A 20,092-nucleotide genomic window follows, 5' to 3' on the forward strand; every position below is an offset into this window, starting at 1 on the left:
TTAAAGGATAATGTGGGTGGACAGTTAATGTCTATTATGCACCAGGCCTGAGGCGAGCCCTTAAACATACCCTGTCAAATTCCTTGCCAAATAAAACAATGCATAAGATACATATTTGGTATCTATTTTACAGATATGTAATTGAGTCTTAGGATAAATGACATTCCAAAGTTAACAAATGGTAAATGGCAAAGAACTCAAGTTGGTATTACTCTGTGGGGTATTAAAAAACGTAAGTCCCTTATCCTAACTACCTTCCTAACAAATACACAGTAATATTAGTGCTGTGTATTTGTTGAAGAAGCAATTTATGCAGAGTTTGTGCTTAACAGAGTAGAATAAATAAACCTGGTTTCTGTTGTGGAGAGATAGGAACACTCCTACATTGCTGGTGGGACTACAAACTAGTTCAACCTTTGTGGAAAGCAATATGGAGATCCCTTAAAGCGATACAAGTCGATCTACCATTTGGTCCAGCAATCCCATTACTGGGCATCTATCCAAAAGAACAAAAGTCACTCTATGAAAAAGACACCTGCACGCGAATGTTTATAGCAGCACAATTCACCATTGCAAAGCTGTGGAAACAACCGAAGTGCCCATCGATTCGTGAGTGAATTAATAAAGTGTGGTATATGTATAACGTGGAGTACTATTCAGCTGTAAGAAACAACAGTGATATAGCACCTCTTGTATTTTCCTGGATAGAGCTGGAACCCATTCTACTAAGTGAGGTATCTCAAGAATGGAAAAATAAGCACCACATGTACTCACCAGCAAATTGGTTTCACTGATCAACACCTAAGTGGACATAAAGGAATAACATTTATCAGGTGTCGGGCAGGTGGGAGGAGGGAGGAGGGGATGGATATATACATACATAATGAGTGCCATGCACACCATCTGGGGAATGGACACGCTTGAAGCTCTGGGGGCTTCAAGGGGGGAGAAGGGAGGAAGGAAGGCCAATATCATTTGCACCCCCATAATATGCTGAAATAAAAAAAGATAACATTAAAGATACAACGTAGATGAATATGTATAATTATGGTTATAGAACTAGAAATCTATCAAAACAGTTGATTTTTTAGTTCTTTTTACATATGGTTACATTGAGATGTAATTTGCATGCCATGAAATTCACCCATTTAATGTGTACAGTTCAATGCTTTTTTTAGTATTTCACAGATATGTGCAACTATCATAACAGTTATTGAATATTTTCACCACCTCAAAAGGAAATCCCACACTCTTCAGTTAGCATCGCCCTAATCCCCCAAACCTAAGCAAACATTAATATGCATTCTGTCTCTACAAATTAAGATATCACCTAACTCCAGTGAGAATGGCTTTTATCAAAAAGTCCCAAAACACCATTATAACTTTGACTCAAGCAGTACAAAAGCAATCCATGTAACTAAAACATTTGTACCCCCATAATATTCTGAAAAAAACAGAAAAAATATCTATGAAACAATAATAATAAAGTTTTAAAAAGTTTGCATACTCTGGAAATATCACATAATGGAATCACATATGTATTATTCTGTGACTGGCTTCTTTCGGTAGGTATAATGTTTTCAAGATTCATCCGTGTTATAGTATGAATCATTATTCCATTATTATATGGATATATCACATTTTGTATATCCATTCATTAATTGATAGATGTTTAGGTGTTTCCATCTTTTGGCTATTATGAATAATCCTGCTATAAATAGTCAAGTAGAAGTTTTTATGTGGACATGTTTTCATTTCTTTGTATATACCATCCCAGTGGGTAGGAAATGCATTTCCCTAATGACTAATGATATTTAGATCCTTTCAAATTTTTATTGACCTTTTGTATATCTTCTCTGGGGAAATAACTATTCTGATCCTTCCCATTTTTCATAGAATTATTCGACTTTATATTATTGTTATAAGAGTTTTTCATATATTACAGATAAAACTCCCTTATCATATATATGATACAAAATATTTTCTCCCAGTGTGTGTGTTGTCTTCCCCCTTTCTGGATAATGTCTTCTGAAGTACAAGGTTTTCTAAAAAATGTTTTTTATGAAGTCTAATTTATCTATTTTTTTCATTGGTTACTCAGGCTTTTGCTTCATTTCTAAGAATTCATTGCCAAAAATTAAGCCATGAAGATTTTCTCTCTGTTTCCTTCTAAGAGTTTTATTGTTTTAGCTCTTACATTTATGTCATAGGTGCATTTTCAGTTAATTTTTGTATATAATGGGAGGTAAGGATCTACTTTTATTATTTTACATATGGCTATCCAGTTTTCTTAGTCCCTTAATCTTAGTTTTTTTAGAAAATTGACAAGTGGGACTAAGAAAACATTTCCCCACTGAGTGGTCTTAGCACTCTTTTATAAAATCAATTGACCATAGATATATGGGTTTATTTCTAGATTCTCAATTCTATTCCTTTGATTTGTGTGTCTACATGATCTATATATCTATCCTCATGACATTACCACACAGTCTAGATTACTATTGCTATGTAGTAAGTATGAAATCAGGAAGTATAAATCATCCAATTGTGTTATTTAAAAATTTATTATTATTATTTACTTATTTGGGTCCCTTGCAATTTCATATACATTTTTGGAGTGGTTTGTCAATTTCTATAGAAAAGTAATTGGGATTCTGATAGAGACTGGGTTAAATCTGAAGATAGAGTTGGAAACTATTGCCTTCTTAACAGTATTAAGTTTTCTGATCCAAGAACATTATCTGTTTTCACATTTATTTTGGTCTTTAATCTTTTGAATGATGTTTTATAGTTTTCAGAGTATATGTTTAGTTTTTTTGTTGAATTTAATCCTAAATATTTCATTCATTTTAATGCTACTGTGAATGAATTTTTAAATTTAATTTTGGACTGTTCATTGCAAGTATATAGAAATACAATTGAATTTTGTGTGTTGATCTTTTGTCCCACAATCTTGCTGAATGCTTCTATTAGTTCCAAAAGATTCTTGGCGGACTTTTAAAGATTTTTTATATAAGAGAGCATGTTATCTGTGAGTAGAAATGGTTTCACACCAATCTGGATGCTTTTTATTTATTTTTTCTTGCTTAACCCTGGATAGAATCTCCAATGCAAAGTTAAATGGAAATGGTCAGAGCAGATATCCTGCCTTTTTCATGATATTAGGAGAAAATCATCTAGTCTTTCACCATTAAGTATATTGTGACTCACAGATTTTTCATAGATAATCTTTATCAAGTTGAGGAAGACCTCTTCAGTTCCTAATTTGCTAGGTACTTTTATCAGGAAAGTATGTTAAATTTGGTCAACTATTTTTTTTTATGTCTATTGGATAATCTTGTTGTCTTTTCAAAAATTTGATTGATATTATATATTATATTATTTGATGTTTGATGTTAAACCAACCTTGCATTGCTGAGATAAATCTCACTTGGTCACAGAGCATAATTCTTTTTATATGTAGCTTGATTCAGTTTGTTAGTATTATGTTGAGTATTTGCTTGTCCATATTTTTAAGAGCTAAGAGACATTGGTCAGTAGATTATTTTTTTTTTGAGACAAAGTCTCATTCTCTTGCCCTGAGTAGAGTGCCATGGCATCAGCCTAGCTCACAGCAACCTCAAACTCCTGGGTTCAAGCCATCCTCCTACCTCAGCCTCCAAGTAGCTGGGACTACAGACATGTGCTGCCATGCCCAGCTAATTTTTTCTATTTTTAGTTGTTTGGATAATTTCTTTCTATTTATAGTAGAGATGGGGTCCCCCTCTTTTTCAGGCTTTTCTCAAACTTCTGAGCTTAAGCAATTCTCCCGCCTTGGCCTCCCAGAGTGCTAGGATTACAGGCGTGAGCCACTGCGCCTGGCCAGATTTTTGAAATATATCCTTAATACATAAAGATTATATATTCAAGATATACAATGCAATGATTTAATTTGATATATGTATGCATTGCAATATTATCAAAATCAAATTAATTAACATATCCATTACTACCTATACTATATGTTAGAACCCTATAACTTATTCATCTCATAACTGAAAGTTCATATGATTTGATCAACATCTTCCCATTTCCCTCACTCTCGAGTCACTGGCAACCATTGTTCTACACTCTACTTCTATGAGTTTGAGTTTTTTAGATTTCACATATAAGTGAGATCATACAGCATTTGTCTTTCTCTGTTTGGGTTATGTCCTTTAGTCCAATGTCCTCTAGGTTCATCCATATTAAAAATGGCAGAATTTCCTTCTATTTTATGGCTGAATAATATTGCATTGTGTATACATATGCATTATTCATATATATTATGAATTTATCATATTATGCATTATCATATATTTTATTTACCTACTCATTTGTCAATGGATATTTAAGTTGTTTTCATATCTGGGCTATTGTGAATAATGCATGGAGTCTTTGTGATACTGATTTCATCTCCTTTGGATATATATACCTAGAAGTGAGAGTGATGGATTATATGGGAGTTCTATTTTTAACTTATGAAGGAATTTTTATGTTGTTTTCAATAATGCCTGTACAAATTTACATTATCACCAACAGTGTGCAAGTCTTTCTTCTTCTCCACATCTTTGTAGACACTTGTCATCTCTTCTGTTTTTGATAGAAGTCATCCTAACTTGCATGAGGTGATATCACATTGTGATTTTGATTTGGATTTTTCTGATGACTAATGATGTGGAGCACCTTTTAATATACCATTTGGCCATTTTGAAAAATGTCTATTCCAGGAGAAAGAAAAACAAAGCTGAGGCATCACAATTTCTGATGTCAAACTATTTTACAAAACTATAGCTATCAAAACAGTATGACACCAGCATAAAAGTAAACATACATAACCTTAACATTTGTACCCCCATAATATGCTGAAATAAAAAATAAATAAATAAACATACAGACCAATGAAACAGAATACAGAGCCCAGAAATAAACTGATGCATATATTGTCAACTAATCTTTGATAAGTGCACCAAGAACAAACAATGGGAAAAGGAAGGTCTCTTCAATAAATGTGTTGGGAAAACTGGATATCCACATGGAAAAGAATGAAATTGGACACTTGTCTTACACTATACATACAAAGTCTTAATGTAAGATCTGAAGCCATAAACTCCTAAAAGGAAACAAAAGGAAAAAAGCTCCTTGATATTGGTCTTAGCAATGACTTTTTGGATATGATAGCAAAAGCATAGGCAATAAAAGCAAAAATAAACAAAAAACATGGGACTACATCAATCCATAAAGCTTCTGTAGAGCAAAGAAAACAATCAACAAAATTAAAAGACAATCTTTTAACTTCTCCCATAATGAGAGAAAATATTTGAAAACATATATCTTACAAAATATCCACAATATATAAGGAACTCACACATCTCCATAGGAAAAAAAAACTTGATTTAAAAATGAATCTGTGATTTTATTTTATTCTGATGTCTTTGTCTGATTTGGATATTAATATAATACTGGGCTCATAGAATGAGTTGGGAAGTGTTCCCCCTGCTTCTACTTTTTAGAAGAGTGTGTCATAATTTGGTATGAATTCTCTTTTAAATGTTTAGTGGAATTCGGCAGTATAGTCAACTGGGCCTGAGCTTTCTTTGTGGACAGTGTTTTGATTATTGATTAAATGCTTTCATTTAATATAGATTAATTCAGATTGTCTATTTGTTCTTGAATAAATATAGTTTTATACAATTCATTTTTAAGTCAATTTGGCAAAGAAAGGAGATGAAATAATTCATTCATAATGTCTTTTGTAATTGCATAGTTATCTTTATTGTTGTTCTTTTGTTTTCCTTGTGTGTGTGTGTGTGTGTGTGTGTGTGTGTGTGTGTGTGTATAAATTACTGTCTGTCCTAATTTGCTTTCAGCCTGAAGTACTTCTTTTAGTGTTTTTTGTGAGGCATTTCTCTAAACACCCATTTTCTCAGATTATGATTATAGTAGTATTTTTATTTCATCTTCATTTTTGAAAGGTAGTTTTGATGTATATGGGATTTTTGATTGAAAGTTTCTATGAGAATTTTGAATACTATGTTATTGTACTGCCTCAGGCTTCCATTGCTTCCCATGATAAGTCAGTTGATAATCTCACCAGAATTCCTTTGCAAGTGATGAGCATTTTTTCTCTTGCTACTTTAAGATTTTTCTTCAGCCTTTTTACTGTGAAATGTCTGTGGATCTCTGCATTTATCCTACTTCAAGTTCATTGAGCTTCAAGAATGTGTATATATGATTGCTTTTCAATACATTTGGAAAGTTTTTAGTCACTAAATCTTTGACTTTTTTATAAATTTATTTTCCTTCTGTTCAGATTGTTTAATGTCTATCAATCTATCTTCAAATTTGCTAATTATTTCTTCCGCCAGCTAAAATCTACTGTTGAGTCCTTCTAGTACATTTGTTCATTTTAATTATTATACTTTTCCACTCCAAAATTTTCACTTCTTTTTAAAACAATTTTCATCTCTCTATTGATCATTGCTATTTGATTAAACACTATCAGCTGCCTTAACTTTAATTGTGGCTTTCTTTCCTTCTTTGAATATATTTATAATGGTGCTTTGAAGTCTTTTACTGTTAAATCTGACATCTGTTCACTCTTCCAGGCCTACTATTTTCTGCGTGTCTTCTATATGTTTTTTTGTTGATGTAAAGTGGAAATTTTACACAATATATTATAGCAGCTCTAGGTAACCTTCCCTGGAACTTATTTGTATTTGCATGTTTCTTATTTATTTAGTGATTTGCTGAGTTATTATGGTGTAGCCTATTCCTTCCCCCACACATTATTAAACCTCTTATGTTATGCCTCGTGGGATTTGCTATGGATTTAATTCCATCCACCCCAAATTCATGCTGATGTGCTAATCTTCAGTTCCAAGAGTGTGACTTAATTTAGAAATAGAGTCATTGCAGATGTGATTAGTTAAGTTAGGATGAGGTAATACTAGAGTAGGATGGGCCTGTAATCCAATGTCAGTGGTGTCCCCATAAAAATAGGAAATTTGGAGACCACCCTACATGCAGGGAAGTACCATGTGAAGTTGAAGACAGTGATTGGAATGATGCTTCTACAAGACAAGAAAGGTAACAGATGGCCAGCAAATCATCAGAAAATAGGTGATAAATGTGGAGCAGTATCCCTCTCTTAACAGCCTTCAAAGGAAACAACACTGCTAACACCTTTATCTTGAACTTCTATCCCAGAGAACTATAAGACAATACATTTCTGCTGTTTCAGCCACCTGATGTATGCTACTTTATTATGGTACTTTAGCAAACTAATATAGGGCATAGCCTTGGGTTTGCATACAGTCACTCTAGTATGACAGTGGTTTTGACAGGGGTTTCTTTGGCTTTTTTCCTTGGCCTCATCCAACTTTTATGTTTGAGTAATTTCCAGATCATTGCTCTATAGTTTTCAACAATGTGCTGGGGTATAGCACGTTTTGCCTTTAGAGAAAATCAAACAAATTCAGGCTCCTTAGAAGAGATAGTTCCTACAAAGTCTCAGTGTTGAGATTTTTTTCTGACCCAAAGTGGGCTTCTCCCAGTTATCTCTTTCTCTGGTTGTTTCAAACAAGCTGGCATATATAGTCTATATGCCCAGTGAATCTAGTAATCTCCCAATTCCCCATTTTATTATAACTTCTACTGTTTAGACCGTCTTAGACTTGAACTTCTTCACTACTGCAAGTGAAAATAATTCCTTTGGGATAAGATTAAGAGCTACCTGTTTTATGACTTGCTTCTCCCCAACTTTCAAGAAAAATATCTTAGCCATATCCTTTGATCTGGGAATGGAGACAATGATGTTCTTCTCTGAATGACACCCTTCCCTGAGCCAACTGAGCTCCTCGTGGTTGGGGGGAAGTAGCCTTAGTTCTTCTTGCCTGACTCTTCTAATATGGAATCACTACCTTAGGAACTAGCGCAAATATGTTCAGAGCCCCAGTATTCTCAGTGGTACCATGCCCAAGGTAGAGGACCCATCTCATGATCTGGGATAAATAGAGGAAGGAATCCCCCATCACTTGGCAAACTCATTTGTAACTTAGTCTCAGCAACATGCAACTGGGTTCAGGATAAAAAATATTCATGTACTCTTCCTCCTAGAAGAATAACTCTCTGATAGGGAGCTAAAGGAAGAGGTAGCTCTGCAGTCTTGATTGCCCTCACTTGGAGTAAATTTCTATTTTGCTAAATATGGAGGGATGAGTAGGAAGCAAGTCTTAGTTCAAATACCTCAAATTCTCTTTGGTTTTAGAGAATCTTAGTGTGCTTTTTGAGTAAATGCTATTATTGTCTATATTCCCCCAAAACAATTTCCTGAGACTTTACATGGTTATTTTTAAGTAATTTTCAACTTTTTTGCTGAAGAATAAGTTTATGGAGCTATTTATTCTGTGGTGCTGTAAGTTCCTTTTAACATCATGTTTGAATGTGGGGGAAAAACTAATAATAGAGATTTCTATGAGACACTATGAGATTGTGCTTTACCTTCTAAAAATTTACAGTCAATAGTGCTCAAGAAAGACATTACCCTGGGAAGAAAATATAGCCTTAAAATATGGCAACTACGCTGTGACTTATGCCTCTGAGATTTTCTTTTAAGGTAAATCCAGGATTTCTTAATTTACAATGACCTATACCTACAGGTTCAAATCTTTACGATTGATCTTATGGCTTCCCATTTCCAAAATGTAATATAATTTAACTAGTAAATCAAATAATTAAGTTTTGAATAATTAGGTGATTCATTTAAGATATTTAAAGTGTTCATTATCTTCTTATTTTATTTGTTTGTTAGTGAGTTTTGTTTATTTGGAGAAAGTGAAAGAAAAGATAATACATTATTTCCTTGTGAACAAAATTTAATTGGGAAAAAGCTAATAAAATGCCAAAATTTGAGGTTAGAGAATGTGTTGTATTTAATATCTTATGCAGTAAATTAGAAGAATGGAAGCTGCATTATTTCTTTTTTAAGTCTTGTGCTCCACTGGTTTTAAGAAATGAGTCATTGGCTGGAGGGGACGCTGAGGCGCGGGAGCGGGCTTCTGCAGCCCTTCGGGTGCTCGTCCCTCATGTCCCTGTGGTGAATGGGTGGCGGGATGGAACGCGAGAGGAGTAGCGACAGCGGGGGGATCGTCCGGGGTCCTGCAGCAAATCCTCAGCCAGAAGCTCGTGCCGCGTGTGAGCAACGGGACCCTGTGCCCCAACTCCACTTCTCTCTGCTCCTGCCCAGAAACTAAAAAGTGAATTGTCATCAACCCCACTACCCAGAAATAATTGAATATACACCACAAGGTGGCCTATTGGATGAGGGCTGGCTGTTTGGGCTCAGGTATACAAGGTCTGTCCTGAAAGTATACAGCCATTGTTAATATAATAAGAATGGTTTGTGTGACATCGATGGAACCTGGTGGCCAAGGAGAGTGGACCAGTATGCACATGCATGAACAATGATGACTTCACTGTACTAGTTGGTGAGATGCTAGACACCATTGAGTGAGCATGTGTACTGTGTGCAGTCACATTCAATATGACTGAGCTGAGTAGAGCAACGAATCCTCATCAAATTTTGCATTAAACTTGAACATTCCTTCAAGGAGACTATTGGGATGAATTCAGAAGGCTTTTGGGGATGACGCAATTAGTGCAATGCAAATAAAAGTATGGCACAAATGCTTCAAAGATGGTCCAGAATCTGTTGAAAGTGATGCACATTCTGAAGGCCTGCAACAAGCAGAACACCTGAGAATGTTGAATGAGTATGGGCTGCAGTCAACAAAGATCAGGGACCGACAGTGCAAGAAGCTGATCTGGGGATTCCAAAAACTACTGTATTCAAGATTTTGCCCCAGGATCTTGGCATGAAACATGTGACAAAAAGCGTTCCATGGCTTCTGATTCCAAAACAGAAGGAACATTGCGCTGCATTTGCCAATGACTTGCTTCAAACCGCTACCAATGAATCAGATTTCCTCCAGAAGGTCACAACCAAAGGTGAATCATGGGTCTCCAGCTATGATCTGGAAACAAAGGCCCAGTAAATAAAAGGTATGAAAAACAAAACAGAAACCAAACAAAATTCAAACAAGCCATCAGATGCTGTGGAATCCCTAATGGGAAAAATGTTCCAAGTCAGGACACTGGAGACAATGGCACATCGTAAATTCACAGCAACTGGGATAGTCGGGTGTGCTGGTTATGAGGTGTTGTCCCAGCTACAGACCCTCCCCTGTGCTCTGCTTCCTGATGCTGGTGCTGAGATGCTGGAAACCACATGCTCCTCTGCCTGCTGGCTCCTCGTTTGGTTCTGCCAGTAGGAGGCATGATGAGCCTGGTTCTAGGAGTGGGCAGAAACTGCAGCCAGTTGCCAGGGTGAAGAACCACAGGCAAGGTGACACACACAGGGACAAGAAGCAAACAGGAAGTAAGACTGTCTCTCTTTCCTCCAGCCCCACAGGTTCCATCTAGGGGGTCCTTCCTTCCAGCTCTGGAGGTCCTGGCACCAGCTAGGCAGTGCTTCTTCTTGAGGTCTGAGTCCCACCTCCTTGAGGCCTCTGTTTCCTTCAAGCCTCTAGGTTCTAACACTCGCAACCCCTTCCCTCTCTCCTCCAGCTCTGGGTGTGGGAGCTGCTCCCTGCATTTACTCCCTCTGTGTTCTGCAGCATTCCCTTTGTGCCTCGTCTCTCTTCTAATACCATTGGGATTGATTACTCCCTATATTAAATTATCCCTATTAGAATAACTGTTTTCATTTCTCTTTTTCTGACCAACCCTTAATTATACAGGTGGACTGCAGTGCATTTGTCTATGTACTTCATTAGTGTTGATTATTTGTAAAAGGTTATCCTCCTTTAACCACCAAAAATCTTGGAAATTAGGGTTCTCATGAGGAGCTCTAAATGAAGAGCCAGCAAACCTGGGTTCTAGTCTCAGTTCTGTCATTGGTTTCCATACACTCAGCCTCAATTTGTCTGTTTATATACAGGGCAGGATACTACCTGTCTTTCTCCTGTGATATTCGGAGGGATCAGATCAGATAATCAGTGGATATAAAAATTGTTCCAAATTGTACATAGACCTCATAGAAATAAGGTAGTGGTGTGATTTGTTAATTCTCTTAGCCAGGCACCCTTTAGATTTTAGATATTGACTTAGAATTTGTGTTAAAGAAGTAGTAGCTTTTTGGATGCCTTCCTTTATAGCTGTTATGCATGTGTTAAAGCTTATTTTGAACTAAACGGAATTAAATGATTGATTTTATCAGTGAACCAAGTGGTAACATATCAACCTTGACTGCCCATGGAGTGGGAGTCTAGCTTGGTGACAGGTCCTTTGTGGGAGATGCACCATTTGCACTGTCAGTTTTCTGTATGGCTCTCTTGGCCCTTCCTTCCTTGTCCCTCACTCTGCCTAGCAGCACCAGCCCTGCAGGCACCTAATGCATGCGGTTGGCCTGGCTCACTCTTTCCCCGGCACTCCAGTGCCTCATCACCTCACTTCGTTCAGGTTTCCAACAAGTCAGGCTCAGCCCAGGAAAAATGATTTTTGTTCTCTGAAGGGTGAACAATTATGGCATCCATTTCTCAAATCTGGTAACATGGCAAAAAATGCCATTCTTATTGAAGCCAGCAGAGAACTAAATGGTCCTAGAATCTTAGTCCTAGAAAAGATGTGGTAACCTGCCTGATAAGCAGCTCTTGCCAAAAACTTTCGATGAGTCCAGTGTCAATTTTGCCCTGTATGTGGTAATTGGTATGCCCCAGAGACCTGCGGCATCACGTACGGTCATGGTAGGACACACGCACATCCCCAACGCTCACTTTGTTTCTTAGAACTAGCCTTCTGACTCTGCACCTTGGTTTGCCAGGAAAGGAGAGAAGAATGACAAGGGCCTGCAGCACTTCTCCATGAAGGTCTGTGAGAAGGTAAGGAGGAAAAGAACCACTTCCTGTAACAAAGTGGCAGATGAGCAGGTTGCAGAGTTCAGTGTTGCCACTAACCATATTTTATCAAACGAATCAGCTTGTGCGCAAAAAAACATAAGATGGCGAATCTATGTTGCCTTAAATGTGTTGATGGCCACGAACATCATCTCCAAGCAGAAGGAAATCAAATGGATTGGTCTGCCCACCAGCTTGGTTGAGGAATGCCAGAATTTAGAGACAGAAACTGAGAAGACTTGAAAGAATAAAAAAGAAACAGTCTCAACTTCAAGGACCTATTCTCCAGCAAATTGCCTTCAAGAGTGTGGTACAGAGAAACCACCAAGTGGAACAGCATGTCAGCCAGCTACCCCTGCCCAAGCTACCCCTGATCATCCACCTGCCCTTTGTCATTGTCAACACCAGCAAGAACATTGTCACCAACTGCAGCATTTCCAACAACTTTGAGTATTTGTTTTATTTTGACAACACATTTGCAATTCACAATGACATAGAAGTGCTAAAGCAAATGGGTGTGGCTTTTGGGCTCAAGTCACGGGACTGCTCCCCTGAGACCTTACAATGGCAAGATCCTTGGTACTAAAATGTCTGGAACTGTATGTGACAGAATGGATCAGGGATTGATTGGCAGTGTGTTCATGGTTACAATGACAGGTTCCACATCCAACACCATGAGGCCTTCTGCAAGCAACCTGACCAATGGTGCAGATGGGATTCTGGCTATAAGCTCCAAAGTATCTCAGTACAGCAGCTCCATGGTGGGCACCCCTGTGCCCTAGGTGAGGGAGGACAGCGACAACGATTTCAATGAAAATGACAAGGAAGATAGATGTCCTTGGCTTGTAGATTCCCTTTCCCCTTTAAATTCAGCTTCAGGAAAACATTGTTTAGAGAAGAGAACCTTTTTTATTTAATGTGGTGTTTTCTCTTTCTTTTTGGCCTACTCCCAAGAAGATATTAATAAGCTATTATATTTAGATATGCATCTCTGATAAGCAAGGATTGTTTCCTGTAGGATTTTAAGACTTGCTGTAAATGTGTGTTTTGATACCACTGTGCTGACCCAGAACCTCTATTTACTTTTTAGATTTCGTGTTTTCATTTTCTTTTTTGCTTTTTTAATTAAGTGTACATTTTTGCCCCTTTAACAATTCTTGCTGAGTTTGCTAAATAAATTGTACTTCATCCACATCAATAAAAATAAAATGCTATCTTGTTATGGACAATGAAAAAGAAAAAGTCCAGTTGTACCAAATATCATCTTCTGTAAAAATTTCTATTAAACTCTACCATCATCTTTCTCTGAAAAAAAAAAAAAAAAGAAATGAGTCATTGGACTTGTTTTCATGAAAGTTAAACTTAAAAATTTTTAAATGTCAATTGTTGTTTCTGAGACCTAGAAAACCAGGGTAAATTTATTTGCACGCAAAGAATAAAATATCTATAACATTGTGTGGATTTTAGACTCAACTGTTTTTACCATGTTAATTGCTCCTAAAAAATAGTATTTGTTATTTTTGAAGTATACAGTTATGGGCTGGGGAGATAAAGCGTAAAATAACATACAGAACAGCATCATAGATAATACATAGAATTAATTGGCCTTCAGAAAGTGCTAGGCAAGAGGCCACAAGCAAATCAGCAGCAGAAAACAAATTAATGTTAATGACTTTTGTCAATATAGTTGATTTTTGACTCCTATCACATCTGTGAGTGTGATTCATTTTACAATAATTTAATACAACAGCATTCCAATTATTTTTGAAATCTTTGAGATTGGCTAAAGGAAGATTTTTAGAGAAAAAGATTTTAGACTACCTTTTGTGATACTAAGGGAACAAAAGGACTTTTGAAAATATGAGGGCTATACAATGACAGAAAATAATTTATGATAATTATTAGTGATATTATGATTTATATTAATTATTCTAATTAATGTGTATTGATATACACTATGCTAAGCAATTTGTATGATTTATATCGGTTGTCAATTATTTTATGATGTAGATATATTTCAAATTTCAGGAATAAGAAAATTAAGCTCTACCTAGATTAAGTAAGTGGTCCAAAAGAGGAAAGTGTTCCAGTCTTTGGGCATGTGTACAGTTATAATTTATATGATAATCCATCCACCTTGAAGATACAGTTATAATTTATATCACAAAAAATACACAAACATCCCATGTGGCATTCCTCAGCCAATATAGGGGAAACAGGAATGTGTGTGTGTGTGTGTGACTAAAATGATATTACATAATTACTATTCTAATTTATAAGACATCACATTGTTGTGCTGCCTTACTTTTTAAGCACATTTAAAAAACTATGTTATAATACATTTGACCTTCTCTCTTCATGAATTTGAGGAAATGTTTAAGGACTAATGATAATATGGATTGATTAAGAAATATGATTCAATTTTATAGAATAATTAACTTTTCAGTTTTTTAGACAAGATATATTCTGAAATATATCCATATCTCCAGGTTTAAAAATTAGATAACAAGAATTGTTATTCATATGTTTCTATATTAATATATAACATATATTTTATCATATGCGATAGTCCTCGTGTAAATTTATTAGATATAATGTTCTGAATGTTCTGAAAACACAAAAGCAAGAGATTGTTTAGTAATTTAAAAACAAGTTGGAACCCAATAAAACTAGATAGCAGAAGTCCTCTAATCATAACAGTTTTATTTTTACTAATTGCAAAAATGTGACCTATAAGACACTAATGAATAAATTCATAAAATAAAAGCAAACACAATATTAGTTCCCCTTTACTACCTGTAGATGTCATAGAGTTAAGATAAATAATAATTAATTCATAATTAATTGATATAGCTCAATAAGAAACCTGTCAACAACAAAAATCCAAAGAGGCAAATTGTAGAATTTCAAAATTCTAGACATTTCAGCCAGATGATTGCTAAATTCTACAGAACTTAGGAAAATCAACCAGAAAAAAATCAAACAACCCCATTAAAAAGTGGGCAAAAAATATGAACAGAAATTTTTTCAAAGACGACATACTAATGGCCAACAACCATAAAAAAAAAAAAAATCACTCAACATCTCAAATCATCAGGGACATGCAAATGAAAACAACAATGAGAGATTGCTTAACTCCAATGAGATTGGCTTTTATCAAAAAGTCCCAAAACAACAAATGTTGGCATAGATGCAGAGAGATAGGAACACTCATGCACTGCAGGTGGGACTGCAAACTAGTACAACCTCTGTGGAAAGTAATATGGAGATACCTCAGAGAACTAAAAGTAGAACGACCATTTGATTCAGCAATCCCACTACTGCATATTTACCCAAAGGGGGGAAAAAAGACATTCTATAAAAACAGCAGCTGCACTAGAATGTTTATAGCAGCACAGTTCACAATTGCAAAGACATGGAAACAACCCAAGTGCCCATCAATACATGAGTAGACTAATAAAATGTGGTATATATGTATATATATACCATGGAGTACCACTCAGTCATAAAAAAATGGTGAACAAATACCTCTTGTATTAACCTGGATGGAAATGGAGACCATTCTTCTAAGTGAAATATCACAAGAATGGAAAAACAAGCACCACATGTACTTACCATCAAGTTGGTAGTAACTGATCAGCACTTATGTGCACACATGGAAGTAACATTCATTGGGTGTCAGGCAGATGGGAAGGGGGTGAAAGGTATGAATAAATTCACCCCTAATGGTTGTAGAGCCCACTGTGTGGGGGATGGGAACACTTGTAGCTCTGATTTCGGCAGTGCAAAGGCAATGTATGTAACCAAATTGTTTGTATCTCCATAATATTTTACAATTTAAAAATAAATTTAAAAAAAGAACAGAATACCTATATATGTACAAGCTATAAAAAAAGGTGGCCTAGTAAAATATTTACCTTTTGCTTGATAAAACTCTTCTCCCTCCAATGATTCTTAGTAATCTACTTTTCCCAGAGAGCAAGGAAACAGACAAAAATTGGGTGAGATTGGATCTTATTGTCATGTACTATAGCCATTTTCAAATAAAATGAAGTCTGTATGAAAGCAAAGAAGTTACATGCTTCATAGCAGACACATACACACACAAGTATTACAATGTGTAATAGATATTATAATAACTGTATATCTCTATATCTATGTATCTGTTTGTCTATCATCTATCTTTAATAAATGTTCTATTTAAGGACTGGCAACAAAATACATGCCAGTACTCATTAGCTAATAATGTGTCATGAAACATGTCCTGATAGAAAAAACATTATTCTTATTTGATAAAATGATACCTTGAATACAGAAACAAACTAGCATATACAAGGCAGAGGGTCTAAACAAATATTCATATGCTTTTACTCTAGTATTCCATTTTTCAAGATGGATATATATTTTACAGAGACACCAAGTCAAATATGTTGAAAATAAATGTTTGTATTTTCCACCTTTCACAGAAAGCCTAAGGATATTTTCAGAGGAAATACATTTTATTTATTCTAATGGCATTAGCAATTTCTTCTTATTGAGTTCAGAATATCTTATGGAGTATTCTTGTTTAAGTACACAAGAATTCAATATTTTTCTACAGACATTGATTTTGTTTACAAAGATCTCCAGGAAGGAACACGGTGTATTTGAATTCCTCTTGCCATCCTTGCTTTATCACTTGCCAGACTGTCAGCAGACATGGATAACAAGCTACAAGTAAAACACCTTAAAACAAATTTAGCTGTATAAATGACTATATGTATAAGTCTCTATTATTGTTTTTATTTGTTTGCTCAAAACAGATGCAAAGAGTGAAGTATTATAGGAAATGAAAATGAATGTTTGTGATGTCTGATTGTCTTTGCCATACACAAACTTATACTCTATGCCTAGATGTTTTGTTGTCGTTGTTCAAAGAAATGTTATTTTTCCTCTTAAAGTTCATTAACAAGACCTATGAATTAGGGTATGGTAGTATGTTTTGTGACCAAAAATGGTGCTGCAAGTCAAGGATATTTTCAGACTTCTGAAACTCATTCTATGCCCCCTGTCAATAATCACCAAGAAGAAATTGAACAAGGAACAGCCTTTTCATTTCTTTTAGTGAGCACAAAACTAAGTATTGATGAATGAAATGATTGCTCGGAAAACGGAAAGCATTCATCTTAGGCTGAATGCAGTTTAATTAATCCATAGATAATCAATGTCTTAAGGTAGAAATTGGATCACTATTGATTTATTGTTGCTAATATAATCCATATCAAGTATACTAATATTATAATTATTATTCAAGGAGATTTGTTAACTCCTTGACATATAAAATATTTTGAAAACTATACACGACTGTTATAAGATTTTTGTAAAATTTTCATGTCAGAAGTGGTACTAAGTCGCTATCACTTGACACTATGTCCTGATTCTAATAAGATATTTTGTGCACTAATTTTAAGAATTCTAGATAATGATTACTTTCAGAGATATCTATAAGTGTAAACTATTATTTCTTATCTCATTATCTTAGAGGTTTAAATATATATTTCCTATAGTTTGTTTTTTCACAAATACTTTATGAATATAACAGCTGCAGCATGGTACTCAATTTCATTCCATTCACTTATTAATGAACTATACTTGTGCTCAAAAGGTATTTTTAGAAATCTGTTCACTGAAAATGATCTCTCATCTATAATTTCTACCATAAGGCAGCTAAAATTTCCTCTTGAGTAAGACAGATGTGCAAATTTAGTATTTTAATGAGAAAGTTTAAATTTATTTTCAAGACTACTCACTAAGTTGAAGTTTTTTTGTACATGTATAAATATAAGCACTCAATGTTTTAAGTGGGAAACCACTAGTTGCTTATAGTGCTAGGATGTAGGTAGTCAGGTTGTATCCAATATGACCTTCCCTGAAGATCCTTTGATTTATTTATCCCAGAACAAGTTACCTCTATTGACCTTTGAATGAACTTTACTCACCTCTGTCTGACCTCTGTTCAGCTTATGTACAATATCTTTCTGTGCCTGGAGTTGGGAGGGTAAACAACAAGGAGGAAGAGTATACTTTCCCCAAAGCCTTTCCCTGAAGATCTAACTTTCTGCAGAGATGCGTATTCCTTGGGGGTGATGATATAATACTTTACTTAAGCATTGTACATGTAGTGGAATAACTAAAGCCTAGAGTCTTAATGGTTGTTTCATCACTTACCAGCAGAACCCAAATAAAATAGCAGTGGGGAAAGATATTTTTTCTCCCATTTATATTAATGTTTGAATATATGTTCTATTTACAACAATTAAGTATTTATAAGTAGTGTGTAAGATGAGGATTAAAATGCATATAAATATATAAACTAGTAAAAACATATTTTATTAGAGAAAGTACTATAATCATGATTTTTCTTATTTCTAATGCATTGTCACAAACACAAACAAGATATATAGAAGTTGACAGATTATACTTAGGCTGCAAAGACAAACTATCCCTATCTTGGAGTAAAAATGATGGTTCCTGTATGCCAGCTGTCTACATGGATCAAAATAACATTGAATGTAGCAACTAATAAAAGAATAAGAGAAAAAGATGCAGCTGGGAAAATATAAGACAAATTTTTCATGTAAAATGTAATGCTGGGTTATAAAAATATGTTTTATTTAAAGTATATACATGCACATACATACAGATTTATATAAATATAGATTTATATTTATAATGTATAAATATGAAATTATTTTCTTTCTAAGAAAAGTTCATGTTTTGAATTTAAGATATTGATTCCCCATAGACATTGAATCCTAGATGAGGAAAACACAGGAGACATTTATTATAAAAATTACTTTCTAGGAACAGAGGAACTCTCCTTCTAATTAGCTCTAGGTCAAAAACTATATTTTTGCATGTTGAATTCCTTGTTTATTTGCATTCACTTTCTATCTCTATTAAAAAGAAAAAATGTATACAAGTAAGACCAACCTATTTTGTGATATCAATAAATCTTTACAATTATGAATGTATATATAACATTTGAACAATAAAAGTTAACCTTTTGTATGAGGACAATGTATATTTCAGAGACTTCCTCATCATTTTTTATTATGAAAAATTTAAAATGTATTCAAAAGTGGAAAGAATAATGTGGTAAAACACCTCTATTTGCTGATAACCTTGCTTTAACAATTTTGGAGTGAAACCTCTATATAATATTATTTAATCCATAAATATTTCAGCATATATGGCAAAGATTTTAAAGCAACCACCATAATATTGCTTCAACAACAATTCTGAAATCCCTTGAAACAAATGAAAAAGTAGAAAATCTCAAAAGGAAATAAAATGTGTAAGAAAAGAATCAAATACAATTTATAGAACTGAAAAATTCAATAGCAGAAAGGAAGAGGGGAAAACCTTCCTGGATAAGCTCTGTAATAGAGTGGAGATTACAGAATACAGAATCACTGAACTTGAGAAGATCAATAAAATCCACTCAATTCGAACAACAGGAAGAAAATAGACTTTAAAGAAAAAATGAACAAAATCTTAAGGATGTCTGGAATAATAATAAAAGATCTAACATTCATATCCTCAAAGTATCCCAAAAGAAGACCAAGAATATATGGCTGAAAAAGTATTAAAATAAATAATAGCTGAAAATTTCCTATATTTGGCAAAAGATAGGTACCTACAAATTTAAGAAGCTGAGCAAGCTCCAAATATGGTACACCTAAAGAAATCCAAGCCAACACATCCTAATTAAACTTCTATAAACCAAAGACAAAGACAAAAATCTACTAAGTAAACACAGAACACATAACCTATTGGGGAGCACTGATTTGCATGTCAGTGAATTTCTTATCTGAAACGATGAGGCCAGAAGGAACTGGTATTTTTTTTTTTTTTAACTGCTAAAGGAAAAGATCTCTCATTCATGAAATCTATAGCTAACAAAACTATCTGGAAATGAAGGAATAAAGTCATTCTCAGACAAGGGAGAAATAAGACCTACTCTTAAAACATGGCTAAAGACAGCTCTCAAAATAGAAAGTAATAAAAGAAAAAAGTTGGAACTTCAAAAGTAAAGAACAACAGAATAGGTAAAAGTAGGGGTATGTATACTAGACTCT

The 20,092-nt window shown here is 34.7% G+C and overlaps 1 pseudogene; it reads left to right on the plus strand.

The window, feature by feature from the left end:
- LOC105859462 (transcription factor Dp-1 pseudogene) overlaps positions 1–12,889 on the plus strand; it is an 85,483-nt pseudogene extending 72,594 nt beyond the window's left edge.
- The last annotated feature ends 7,203 nt before the right edge of the window (positions 12,890–20,092 follow it).

Source organism: Microcebus murinus, chromosome 5 (genome assembly GCF_040939455.1).
Source record: "Microcebus murinus isolate Inina chromosome 5, M.murinus_Inina_mat1.0, whole genome shotgun sequence".
Taxonomy (NCBI): Eukaryota; Metazoa; Chordata; class Mammalia; order Primates; family Cheirogaleidae; genus Microcebus; species Microcebus murinus.